The 14,039-nt window shown below is 39.5% G+C and overlaps 2 protein-coding genes across 2 annotated transcripts in view; one reads left to right on the top strand and one right to left on the bottom strand.

Annotated features, from left to right (window-relative positions):
• ss18l2 (ss18, like 2) overlaps positions 1-14,039 on the top strand; it is a 692,656-nt gene that overhangs the window by 153,164 nt on the left and 525,453 nt on the right. The gene's annotated exons all lie outside the window — the stretch shown is intronic.
• wtip (WT1 interacting protein) overlaps positions 9,460-14,039 on the bottom strand; it is a 73,882-nt gene continuing 69,302 nt past the window's right edge. The window contains exon 8 of the mRNA XM_079825804.1: positions 9,460-14,039. This exon is cut by the window's right edge and continues 1,432 nt beyond it. The gene's annotated coding sequence lies outside the window, so the exon portion shown is untranslated.

The raw sequence follows: 14,039 nt of genomic DNA, 5'->3' as shown, positions 1-14,039 counted from the left end.
AGAAGACAGTGATGGTATAAGTTGTACTGTACATTTAGCATATTCACAGATTCGAATTTTCCGGATCAATTAACGGCCCCCCTGATCTGAACCCGAGCGGTGTTCTATTATTGGATTTCTGTGCTAGCCACGGTTTGTCCATAACGAACACCATGTTCAAGCATAAGGGTGTCCATCAGTGCACGTGGCACCAGGACACCCTAGGCCGGAGGTCGATGATCGACTTTGTGGTTGTGTCATCAGACCTTCGGCCATATGTCTTGGACACTCGGGTGAAGAGAGGGGCGGAGCTGTCAACTGATCACCACCTGGTGGTGAGTTGGATCCGATGGCGGGGGAGGAAGCTGGACAGACCCGGCAGACCCAAACGTACTGTGAGGGTCTGTTGGGAACGTTTGGCCGAGCCCCCTGTCAGAGAGATCTTCAACTCCCACCTCCGGCAGAACTTCGACCGGATCCCGAGGGAGTCTGGAGATATTGAGTCCGAGTGGACCATGTTCTCCACCTCCATTGTCGCTGCGGCCACTCGGGGGCTGTGGCCGTAAGGTCTCTGGTGCCTGTCGAGGCGGCAATCCCCGAACCCGGTGGTGGACACCGGAAGTAAGGGATGCCGTCAAGCTGAAGAAGGAGTCCTATCGGGCCTGGATGGCTTGTGGGACTCCGGAGGCAGCTGACCGGTACCAGCAGGCCAAGCGGACTGCAGCCCGGGTAGTCGTGGAGGCAAAAAATCGGGCCTGGGAGGAGTTTGGTGAGGCCATGGAGAAAGACTATTGGTCGGCCTCGAAGAGATTCTGGCAAACCGTTCGACGCCTCAGGAGGGGGAAGCAGTGCCCTACCAACACTGTTTACAGTGGAGATGGGCACCTGTTGACCTCAACTGGGGATATCGTCGGGCGGTGGAAGGAATACTTCGAGGATCTCCTCAATCCCACCGACATGTCTTCCGTTGAGGAAGCAGTGGCTGGGGATTCAGAGGTGGACTCGTCCATCACCGGGCTGAAGTCATCGAGGTGGTTAAAAAGCTCCTCGGTGGCAAGGCACCGGGGTTGGATGAGATCCGCCCTGAGTACCTCAAGTCTCTGGATGTTGTGGGGCTGTCTTGGCTGACACGCCTCTGCAGCATCGCGTGACGGTCGGGGACAGTACCTCTGGACTGGCAGACCGGGGTGGTGGTCCCTCTTTTCAAGAAGGAGGACCGGAGAGTGTGTTCCAACTATAGGGGGATCACACTTCTCAGCCTCCCCGGGAAAGTCTATGCCAGGGTACTGGAGAGGAGAATTCGGCCGATGGTGGAACCTCGGATTCAGGAGGAACAGTGTGGTTTTCGTCCCGGCGTGGAACACTGGACCAACTCTACACCCTTTCCAGGGTGCCCAACCAGTCCACATGTGTTTTGTGGATTTGGAGAAGGCATTCGACTGTGTTCCACGTGGCATTCTGTGGAGGGTGCTCTGGGAGTATGGGGTCGGCGGCCCCCTGCTTAGGGCTGTTCAGTCCCTGTACGACCAGAGCAGGAGCTTGGTCCGCATTACCGGCAGTAAGTCAGACTTGTTCCCGGTGCATGTTGGACTCCGGCAGGGCTGCCCTTTGTCACCGGTTCTGTTCATAATTTTTATGGACAGAATTTCTAGGTGCAGCCAGGGGCCGGAGAGTGTCAGGTTTGGGGACCACACGGTTTCGTCACTGCTTTTTGCGGATGATGTTGTCGTGTTGGCTTCCTCGAGCCAGGACCTTCAGCGTGCACTGGGACGGTTTGCAGCCGAGTGTGAAGCGGCTGGGATGAGAATCAGCACCTCCAAGTCCGAGGCCATGGTTCTCAGTCGGAAAAGGGTGGCTTGCCCGCTTCAGGTGGGTGGAGAGTTCCTGTCTCAAGTGGAGGAGTTCAGGTATCTTGGGGTCTTGTTCACGAGTGAGGGAAGGATGGAACGGGAGATTGACAGACGGATCGGTGCAGCTTCTGCAGTAATGCGGTCGATGTACCGGTCTGTCGTGGTAAAGAAGGAGCTGAGCTGCAAGGCAAAGCTCTCAATTTACCGGTCAATCTATGTTCCTACTCTCACCTATGGTCATGAGCTGTGGGTCATGACCGAAAGGACAAGATCCCGGATACAGGCGGCCGAAATGAGCTTTCTCCGTAGGGTGGCTGGGCGCTCCCTTAGAGATAGGGTGAGGAGCTCGGTCACTCGGGAGGAACTCGGAGTAGAGCCGCTGCTCCTCCACATCGAGAGGAGCCAGCTGAGGTGGCTCGGGCATCTATTTCGAATGCCTCCTGGACGCCTTCCCAGGGAGGTGTTCTGGGCACGTCCCACCGGGAGGAGGCCCCGGGGAAGACCAAGGACACGCTGGAGGGACTATGTCTCCCGGCTGGCTTGGGAACGCCTCGGGGTTCCCCCGGAAGAGCTGGAGGAAGTGGCTAGAGAGAGGGAAGTCTGGGTGTCTCTGCTTAGACTGTTGCCCCCGCGACCCGGCCCCGGATAAGCGGAAGATGATGGATGGATGGATGGATGGAATTAACTTGTGAGCTAAACGCTGTTACTACACAAACAACACCTCTTTTCAACCGTAGTAACGTAGACAAGCAGCTAGAACTTTATTTTCCTCAAAATAAGCTTTCCACCGCAGTGGAAAAAAATACACTGATGTCTATGCGCAGACGGCTGAGAAACGGATTCGAAGGGACTGTCTGCAAAGTGCAAAACCCCAAAAGCTTTACTACAAAAAGAGCTTATAACACATTTACAAATGTGTTTTTGCACATTTTTATGAACAAAATTCAATAACTTCACTGTACTCCACTGTACCGTCACCAAAATCAGCAGGCACGTCGCCGCTGGCCAGATGGTTATAGTACAGCAGTTGTTTTTGGAAAAGAATATTAATTCATATTTTTTATGATTATTCATAATGAAGAATATGCAATAAATTCACTGTACTTCACTGTACCGTCACCAAACTCAGTAGGCACGTCGCCGCTGGCCAGATGGTTATAGTACAGCAGTTGTTTTTGAAAAAGAATATGAATTCATATTTTTTATGATTTTTCATAATGAAGAATATGCAATAAATGCACTGTACTTCACTGTACCGTCACCAAACTCAGTTGGCACGTCGCCGCTGGCCAAGATGGTTATAGTACAGCAGTTGTTTTTGGAAAATAATATGAATTCATATTTTTTATGATTATTCATGAAGAATATTCAATAAATTCACTGTACTTCACTGTACCGTCACCAAACTCAGTTGGCACGTCGCCGCTGGCCAAGATGGTTATAGTACAGCAGTTGTTTGTGGAAAAGAATATGAATTCATATTTTTTATGATTATTCACAATGAAGATTATGCAATAAATTCACTGTACTTCACTGTACCGTCACCAAAATCAGCAGGCACGTCGCCGCTGGCCAGATGGTTATAGTACAGCAGTTGTTTTTGGAAAAGAATATGAATTCATATTTTTTATGATTATTCATAATGAAGAATATGCAATAAATTCACTGTACTTCACTGTACCGTCACCAAACTCAGTAGGCACGTCGCCGCTGGCCAGATGGTTATAGTACAGCAGTTGTTTTTGGAAAAGAATATGAATTCATATTTTTTATGATTTTTCACAATGAAGAATATTCAATAAGTTTACTGTACTTCACTGTACCGTCACCAAACTCAGTTGACACGTCACCGCTGGCCAGATGGTTATAGTACAGCAGTTGTTTTTGGAAAAGAATATGAATTCATATTTTTTATGATTATTCATGAAGAATATTCAATAAATTCACTGTACTTCACTGTACCGTCACCAAACTCAGTTGGCATGTCGCCGCTGACCAGATGGTTATAGTACAGCAGTTGTTTTTTAAAAAGAATATGAATTCATATTTTTTATGATTATTCATAATGAAGAATATGCAATAAATTCACTGTACTTCACTGTACCGTCACCAAGCTCAGTAGGCACATCGCCGCTGGCCAGATGGTTATAGTACAGCAGTTATTATTGGAAAAGAATATGAATTCATATTTTTTATGATTATTCATGAAGAATATTCAATAAATTCACTGTACTTCACTGTACCGTCACCAAAATCAGCAGGCACGTCGCCGCTGGCCAGATGGTTATAGTACAGCAGTTGTTTTTGGAAAAGAATATGAATTCATATTTTTTATGATTATTCATAATGAAGAATATGCAATAAATTCACTGTACTTCACTGTACCGTCACCAAACTCAGTAGGCACGTCGCCGCTGGCCAGATGGTTATAGTACAGCAGTTGTTTTTGGAAAAGAATATGAATTCATATTTTTTATGATTTTTCACAATGAAGAATATTCAATAAGTTTACTGTACTTCACTGTACCGTCACCAAACTCAGTTGACACGTCGCCGCTGGCCAAGATGGTTATAGTACAGCAGTTGTTTTTGGAAAAGAATATGAATTCATATTTTTTATGATTATTCATAATGAAGAATATGCAATAAATTCACTGTACTTCACTGTACCGTCACCAATCTCAGTAGGCACGTCGCCGCTGGCCAGATGGTTATAGTACAGCAGTTGTTTTTGGAAAAGAATATGAATTCATATTTTTTATGATTTTTCACAATGAAGAATATTCAATAAGTTTACTGTACTTCACTGTACCGTCACCAAACTCAGTTGACACGTCGCCGCTGGCCAGATGGTTATAGTACAGCAGTTGTTTTTGAAAAAGAAAATGAATTCATATTTTTTATGATTATTCATAATGAAGAATATGCAATAAATTCACTGTACTTCACTGTACCGTCACCAAACTCAGTAGGCACGTCGCCGCTGGCCAGATGGTTATAGTAAAGCAGTTGTTTTTGGAAAAGAATATGAATTCATATTTTTTATGATTTTTCACAATGAAGAATATTCAATAAGTTTACTGTACTTCACTGTACCGTCACCAAACTCAGTTGACACGTCACCGCTGGCCAGATGGTTATAGTACAGCAGTTGTTTTTGGAAAAGAATATGAATTCATATTTTTTATGATTATTCATGAAGAATATTCAATAAATTCACTGTACTTCACTGTACCGTCACCAAACTCAGTTGGCATGTCGCCGCTGACCAGATGGTTATAGTACAGCAGTTGTTTTTTAAAAAGAATATGAATTCATATTTTTTATGATTATTCATAATGAAGAATATGCAATAAATTCACTGTACTTCACTGTACCGTCACCAAGCTCAGTAGGCACATCGCCGCTGGCCAGATGGTTATAGTACAGCAGTTATTATTGGAAAAGAATATGAATTCATATTTTTTATGATTTTTCACAATGAAGAATATTCAATAAGTTTACTGTACTTCACTGTACCGTCACCAAACTCAGTTGACACGTCGCCGCTGGCCAGATGGTTATAGTACAGCAGTTGTTTTTGAAAAAGAATATGAATTCATATTTTTTATGATTTTTCATAATGAAGAATATGCAATAAATGCACTGTACTTCACTGTACCGTCACCAAACTCAGTTGGCACGTCGCCGCTGGCCAAGATGGTTATAGTACAGCAGTTGTTTTTGGAAAATAATATGAATTCATATTTTTTATGATTATTCATGAAGAATATTCAATAAATTCACTGTACTTCACTGTACCGTCACCAAACTCAGTTGGCACGTCGCCGCTGGCCAAGATGGTTATAGTACAGCAGTTGTTTGTGGAAAAGAATATGAATTCATATTTTTTATGATTATTCACAATGAAGATTATGCAATAAATTCACTGTACTTCACTGTACCGTCACCAAAATCAGCAGGCACGTCGCCGCTGGCCAGATGGTTATAGTACAGCAGTTGTTTTTGGAAAAGAATATGAATTCATATTTTTTATGATTATTCATAATGAAGAATATGCAATAAATTCACTGTACTTCACTGTACCGTCACCAAACTCAGTAGGCACGTCGCCGCTGGCCAGATGGTTATAGTACAGCAGTTGTTTTTGGAAAAGAATATGAATTCATATTTTTTATGATTTTTCACAATGAAGAATATTCAATAAGTTTACTGTACTTCACTGTACCGTCACCAAACTCAGTTGACACGTCACCGCTGGCCAGATGGTTATAGTACAGCAGTTGTTTTTGGAAAAGAATATGAATTCATATTTTTTATGATTATTCATGAAGAATATTCAATAAATTCACTGTACTTCACTGTACCGTCACCAAACTCAGTTGGCATGTCGCCGCTGACCAGATGGTTATAGTACAGCAGTTGTTTTTTAAAAAGAATATGAATTCATATTTTTTATGATTATTCATAATGAAGAATATGCAATAAATTCACTGTACTTCACTGTACCGTCACCAAGCTCAGTAGGCACATCGCCGCTGGCCAGATGGTTATAGTACAGCAGTTATTATTGGAAAAGAATATGAATTCATATTTTTTATGATTTTTCACAATGAAGAATATTCAATAAGTTTACTGTACTTCACTGTACCGTCACCAAACTCAGTTGACACGTCGCCGCTGGCCAGATGGTTATAGTACAGCAGTTGTTTTTGAAAAAGAATATGAATTCATATTTTTTATGATTTTTCATAATGAAGAATATGCAATAAATGCACTGTACTTCACTGTACCGTCACCAAACTCAGTTGGCACGTCGCCGCTGGCCAAGATGGTTATAGTATAGCAGTTGTTTGTGGAAAAGAATATGAATTCATATTTTTTATGATTTTTCACAATGAAGAATATGCAATAAATTCACTGTACTTCACTGTACCGTCACCAAACTCAGTAGGCACGTCGCCGCTGGCCAGATGGTTATAGTACAGCAGTTGTTTTTGAAAAAGAATATGAATTCATATTTTTTATGATTATTCATAATGAAGAATATGCAATAAATTCACTGTACTTCACTGTACCGTCACCAAACTCAGTAGGCACGTCGCCGCTGGCCAGATGGTTATAGTACAGCAGTTGTTTTTGGAAAAGAATATGAATTCATATTTTTTATGATTTTTCACAATGAAGAATATTCAATAAGTTTACTGTACTTCACTGTACCGTCACCAAACTCAGTTGACACGTCGCCGCTGGCCAGATGGTCATAGTACAGCAGTTGTTTTTGAAAAAGAATATGAATTCATATTTTTATGATTATTCATAATGAAGAATATGCAATAAATTCACTGTACTTCACTGTACCGTCACCAAACTCAGTTGGCACGTCTCCGCCGGCCAGATGGTTATAGCACAGCAGTTGTTTTTGGAAAAGAATATGAATTCATATTTTTATGATTATTCATAATGAAGAATATGCAATAAATTCACTGTACTTCACTGTACCGTCACCAAACTCAGTTGGCACGTCTCCGCCGGCCAGATGGTTATAGCACAGCAGTTGTTTTTGGAAAAGAATAATACATAAAGCAACGCTCTCCATTGACTTTGCATTGCCTGAAGCGCCTCCTTGTCATTTCTGACTTATAACAAAAAACAGAACAATATCTAAAAGCTGATATGTCACAAAATGTACAGCAAACAAACTAAACAAAACCCACAACCAAAAACACAGAAGTCCACGTGTGGGCGTGGCCTAAATGCACTCTGTCTCTATTGGACTGGATGGTGTGTCATTGAACAACATAGTGATGGTATACATGTGAGGCACAAATTGTTTATAAACCATCTTGAACAGAGATTTTCCAGTAGTTTTTTAATTGTTCACCAAAAATACACATAATGTTTGTTGTCATGCTTTCTGAGTATTTGTCAATAATCTGATGGATTCAGTTCCATGGACTGTGATATTTCTGATTGACTGTAAACAGCAAAAAATGAACATGAACTGTGATATTAGGAGACTTTTGGTTTAAACAAAGATATGATACAACAGGAAAACATCAACGATAATTTAGCCATTCTTTAAATTTTTTTATTCAACACCAAGACAACACGGTTACGTTGTTCTTCTTTACTGCAAGTCTATATATCACTGAAAATCAGAGGTGAATAAAACAGCAAGACATGGGCTGCAGTATGATCTGTAGGGTCCAAGAAGATCCGAGATGTTCCAACTTTCTTTGCCGCAGTCGGCCCATGTTTTCAAAACCTATTGAAATAAATCAAATGTCATTGTTAAAACCAACATACCAATAGAGTTCTTGCTCATTTTAAGGCAAATAAACAAATGTAAAATGTAAAATGAAGCGATTAACTATGTTCAGGAGATTACACATGAATTTGCACATGACAGGATATCAAATTACAGCTCATGTACATGTTTTTCATTTCCTAAACATCTTTTTAAACACCATCATTATAATGCATTTTTAATTGTTTCTAAAGTAAAATATATAGCATTATAATGTGAGTCATATTTGCTGGTAGCTACATCTATAGCTGGCTAAAATGCAGTTATCTGTTTGCACACAATAAAAAAAATGCACTTTTTATACGGTCCCTAACTGGTTTTCCACACTACATTGGACATTCGGTGGACATTCGCAAGTAAGAATGCCGTTAAAATAATAATTGGCCATTTTTTTCAATTGTAAAAACGGTTGTAGCTTGACAATCATTGCTTCACAATATCATGTCGCTGTTTACAATTTGCAAACATGCATTTATTGCAGTTATATTGAGATCGCGGAAGTCCGAATGTGCGAATATAAAACCAACTTTACCGGAGTGTCAAGCAAATGCAAAGGCTGAGACACATTGAGAATAAAGTATAACACTAATAATTATTTGTACGGTTTGATGTTATGCGAGCGATCGTAAGATTTAATCACCGTTGCTAGCGCGATTTATTGTAATGTTTTGTTCCCAAAAGTGGCATGTTACTTACTTGTTCAGATGACATTTTCCGGTGAAAAATCGTTTTTAGGTTATACTCCAAGACGTAGAATCTGTGATTTCTGAAGTAAAGTATCCACACCGATGACAGCAAAGCCGCACACACTCCTCATAACATGATTCATCCGCGCTGAGGAGGAGCCGCCGACGCACAACTCACGTACAGATGATCACTCCGCACATAACTGCAATTGCAGATTTCAAACAGAGATGGCGACAGAGGCAAAACTCACGGACTGCAGCTTTGAAGATAAACAAATAATAGTTTTTTTAAAGCTGCAATCCGTAACTTTTTGCGCTCTAGCGGTTAATAAACAGAACTGTATGCGTCTCGCGGAAGAACATTGCAGCCGGAGCTACTTCTCTCTGTTTATGTCTATGGCGAGTCACGCAGGGACTGTGCTCCTCCGCAGCGGTTCCGGTGTGAAATAGTCCCAATATAAACACTTATTATAAGTGTACCATAATGATTCAGGGTAAGACAAAAACACAGTTTGGAAAATGGATTCATGTTGTACATTCTCATATAATGTTTGTAAATCTTGAACACAAAAAAAGTTACAAAAAAAAATAGTTTTGAAGATAAACAAATAAAATCACAGTCACACAGTTTAAGTTAACTACAAAAACCACTTTATTGAAAAAGCAGATTACATAAATCTACGGTTAAATGATACGCCCCGACTTTTCATACATTAAATAACTTTAAACTTTTCACGTTTAGATAAATAAATCTACTTTGCTTTTTCTTTATTTATGAAATATCTAGGAAATCGAAACATTGTACGATAAAAAAAGTGATGCAACAGAACGCAAGATGTGCATTTCTTTAAGGACTAAAGCTACCGTTCATGGAATCGCAGATAAATGCAGGAAATACATTCTACACTGTTTATTTACAGGGACTCTAGCGTCGTTGTGCTATACAATAGTAGTACGTTTTTTTAAAAGTGGATTAAGACAACGTGGAGAAAAATATTACGCACTTAAAAAAACACAACAACACAACACTTGTGGGAATGATCCGAGGTTACTCAACCGTTTAAAGGAATGTTCTGTCGATATTATCCATGCGTTCGGAAAATACATCAGCTGGTAAAAAACAACATTTGATTTACTCTGGGATTCGACGGCATGTCACAGACGCTGTACATTAATCCAGAAGATTCCTTAGATAAATCTGCGGGAAACCAGGTCAGGATGAGGTCATGTGATCAGTCAGCAAACACACACACACACACACACACATCAGAAGCTTTTCCAGATAAGAAATCACTGGATTTATAAAACAACGCTCTCGATCAGATCTCAGGTCAGTAGTATCACTGTGTGTAACAGGAGAAGTGTGTACAGCGACCCGACGAGCATTTAAAACACTGCATCTATCGTGCACTGATATGGATTTGATCTACACTCTTAGAAGGAAAGCTTCTATATGGGACTCCGTCAGGCACTTCATAAGGAGAACCGTTTATCATTTTATGGATTTAGCTTTTATGAACTCATTTATTTTATGAATTGAAAAGCTTGCAAACATGGCACTAGAAATGTTTTTGAGTATTATGAGAGTAAACATGAGTATTATGCAATCATTTAAACCCCCTCTGTGCTGTAAATCAAGTTTTTAATGTAGTTTAATAAGACAAACTATGTGCAAATGTGCAAAGTATTTTCTCCCTTAAAACTCCAGTGAACTAGTGATGTGTCGTTCATTTTGAACGAATCTTTAATATGACTCAGAGAGTGATTCGTTCATTTTGAACAAATCTTTAATATGACTCAGAGAGTGATTCGTTCATTTTGAATAAATCTTTTATATGACTCAGAGCGATTAGTTCAATTTGAACGAATCTTTAATATGACTCAGAGAGTGAATAGTTAATTTTGAATGAATTTTTAATACAACTCAGAGAGCGATTTAGTTCATTTTGAACGAATCTTTAATACAACTCCGAGAGTGAATAGTTCAATTTGAACGAATCTTTAATATGACTCAGAGAGTGATTAGTTAATTTTGAATGAATTTAATACAACTTAGAGAGCGATTAGTTCAATTTGACCGAATCTTTAATGCAACTCAGAGTGATTAGTTCAATTTGAACAAATCTTTAATATGACTCAGAGATTGATTAGTTCAATTTGAACAAATCTTTAATATGACTCCGAGAGTGATTAGTTAATTTTTAATTAATTTAATACAACTCAGAGAGCGATTAGTTCAATTTGACCGAATCTTTAATACAACTCAGAGTGATTAGTTCCATTTGAACAAATCTTTAATATGACTCAGAGATTGATTAGTTCAATTTGAACGGATCTTTAATATGACTCAGAGAGTGTTTTGTTCATTTTGAACTCATCTTTAATACAACTCAGATATTGATTTAATTAATTTTGAACAAATCTTTAATATGACTCAGAAATTGATTTAATTAATTTTGAACAAATCTTTAATATAACTCAGAGCGATTTAGTTCATTTTGAACAAATCTTTAATGACTCAGAGAGCGATTAGTTCAATTTGAACGAATCTTTAATATGACTCAGAGAGTGATTAGTTAATTTTGAATGAATTTAATACAACTCAGAGAGCGATTAGTTCAATTTGAACAAATCTTTAATACGACTCAGATATTGATTTAATTAATTTTGAACGAATCTTTAATATGACTCAGAGAGTGATTAGTTAATTTTGGACTTAACGGACGCGCACACACACAGCGGCCATTGCAAGTCCACAAGACCGAAAGTGCACATGAAGTGTGCCATTTGGGACAGGGCCTATGCTGCCTTCAAAACTCCATCAGATGAAGGTGTCTCAGGAGACAGGAAGTGATGCTAACATTAGATTCGGATGCGTTCTCCAGCCTTCGGGTCTGAGTCTCGTTCTTTTGTCATGTGATGTGACAGCCGTATTGGATACAGAAATGAGTTAATTCACAACCTTTCTTCCAAACAAGTGCTTAGTTAGTTTTTCCTATGAAGACTGGATATATTTGATTGGTCAGAAGGGATAAAAATAAAAAGGGCCATGGTTGAGCGAGTGGATTTCTGAGCTGGTGTGAGTGAGTGGAGGCGGGGCTCATTTGCATATTCATGACTCTGCGTATACTAAATGAAGGAAGTTACATTCAAGCTATTTTAAGGCATGAATACACACATTTAAATATGCCATTTTGGTGATCAAAGATGATTTTTAAGGGATTAATTATTAAATTATTTGTCCTTTTTGGCATAAAGGGTTCCATATAGAACTTTGTTTTCCTAAGACTGTAATGCAAAGTCGTTTAAATACTTATCAGGGTCACTGTATATGACACACACACAACCATACACACACACACACAGCGGCCCAGCCACTAGTGTACATGAACATATACACAACCACACACACACACACGTACACACTCACAACACGTCCTAACCAGATGCAATGCAATAAGCTTCCAGCGTCATATTTTCAGAATAAAAGCGAGTTATATAAGAAAGTTCATGACTTTGCTATTATTCTGACATGTGCAAAATGTTCTGTTGCTCGCGGCTTCATTGCATCGCGGCTGGATCGGACGCAAACACAAATTGACCGCGGGACAAATGCAGGTGGGGTCACTGGCAGGCCCGGGTGAGTCCAGCGCATCCAGGCTCGACCTTTGACCCCTTTGCGTCTCCTCCATGTTAAGGAATAAGTAAGGCAGAAAGGCACCTCGTTCCGGAGACAAACCAGTGTCTGAAGAGTTCGTCCGCGTTCACAGATCCAACCCACGTCGTGCTGGTGTCAGGTCGTAACGGCCTCTCTGACTCCGGCCAGAGAGATTCAAAGTCAGACTTCTGCAAAATATACATTTGTTAGTCCTGCTATCCGCAGCAGGTTTCACGAGAAACAACGTGCCACCTTTGTGCCAGCAATGCATCAGTGTTTGTCCCGAGTTTAGGCATTTAATTGATGCTTAAAGAGACAGTTCACTATTATTTACTCACGCTCATGTCACTCCAAACCTATTTAAGGACAATTTAAGACAAGACACCTCAGGTTAATAGGGTAAAATATAACATTTTTGTTGGTGTTAATTTCATTGACGAATAATTTTCGTCAACAACCTTTTTTCACTGACGAAAAAAGAGGCGATAACTAAATAAAAACTAGGGTTGGATGACAAAAACCATGACGAAAATCAACTGTCATTTTCGTCAACGGATAAAAACGAGACGAAATTGTTAGAGAGGGACGATTAGGGAAGAGATCCAGTCAGAACTGATGTAACCGATGCGCACTTTTGAGCTGATCTAACCGCTGGAAAACACTGCTATCAATGAATAACACACATTTATGCCAGGAAATTGTTTATGAACTAATGCTGATGAATAATGACAATGTTTACTTTACGATGTTTATATAGTAATATGTTTTAGACGGTTGTAACAATGCATATTTTATCTCCTGAACTTGAATGAGCTCCTGCAACTGCAATAAAGGCGCAGACATTTCAAAATAAGAGTCCCGGTGTATTTCCAGCTTGTTTATAATTAAAAGTCACGCATTATATGTTCGTTTTTGCTTACACAATAAACTGTGTTTGATTTTATTCCCATTTAATTTATATTCAGGAGGAAAGAGCAGTATTTGACACATATTCAATAAAGTATAATAGTTAACAAAAACCATAAAAAAAAATCTTCATTACTTGAAATTAAATAAATGTTAACTGAAATTAAAATAAATAAATAAACAAATCTATTTGAAGCTTTAGCTTAACCTGACATGGCCTACTAACTAAAACAGAAATGCAAAGTTATAAAAACGATATAGATGTTTTTAAAAAAGTGAATTGAGCTCTCTTTCGTGTATTTTTAATGTCGAAAACAAAATGATGTCAAAATGTCAGTTCAAGTGACAGTCGGTTATGTAAGGCTTAAATGCTTATTTTATTACAATTTAACTAAACTCATTAGATTATAGGAGACTAAAACTAAAAACAATTCAGGCGACTAAAATATGACTTAAACTAAATGGCATTTTAGTCAAAAGACTATGACTAAAACTAAATCAAAATTAACACTGTTATGTTGTTGTCTCATTTTGCGCATTGTAACTGTAACTGAACACTTGTGTATTTTGGGTGTTTTCTTTCAACCAGTCTGAATAAAAGACGCGATATGGACAGTGTTGGGGTAACGCATTACAAGTAACTTGAGTTA

This window comes from Gobio gobio, assembly GCF_949357685.1.
Source record: "Gobio gobio genome assembly, chromosome: 9".
Classification (NCBI taxonomy): Eukaryota; Metazoa; Chordata; class Actinopteri; order Cypriniformes; family Gobionidae; genus Gobio; species Gobio gobio.
The sequence above is the reverse complement of the archived record's forward strand: the minus strand, read 5'-3'. Positions and strand labels throughout refer to the sequence as shown.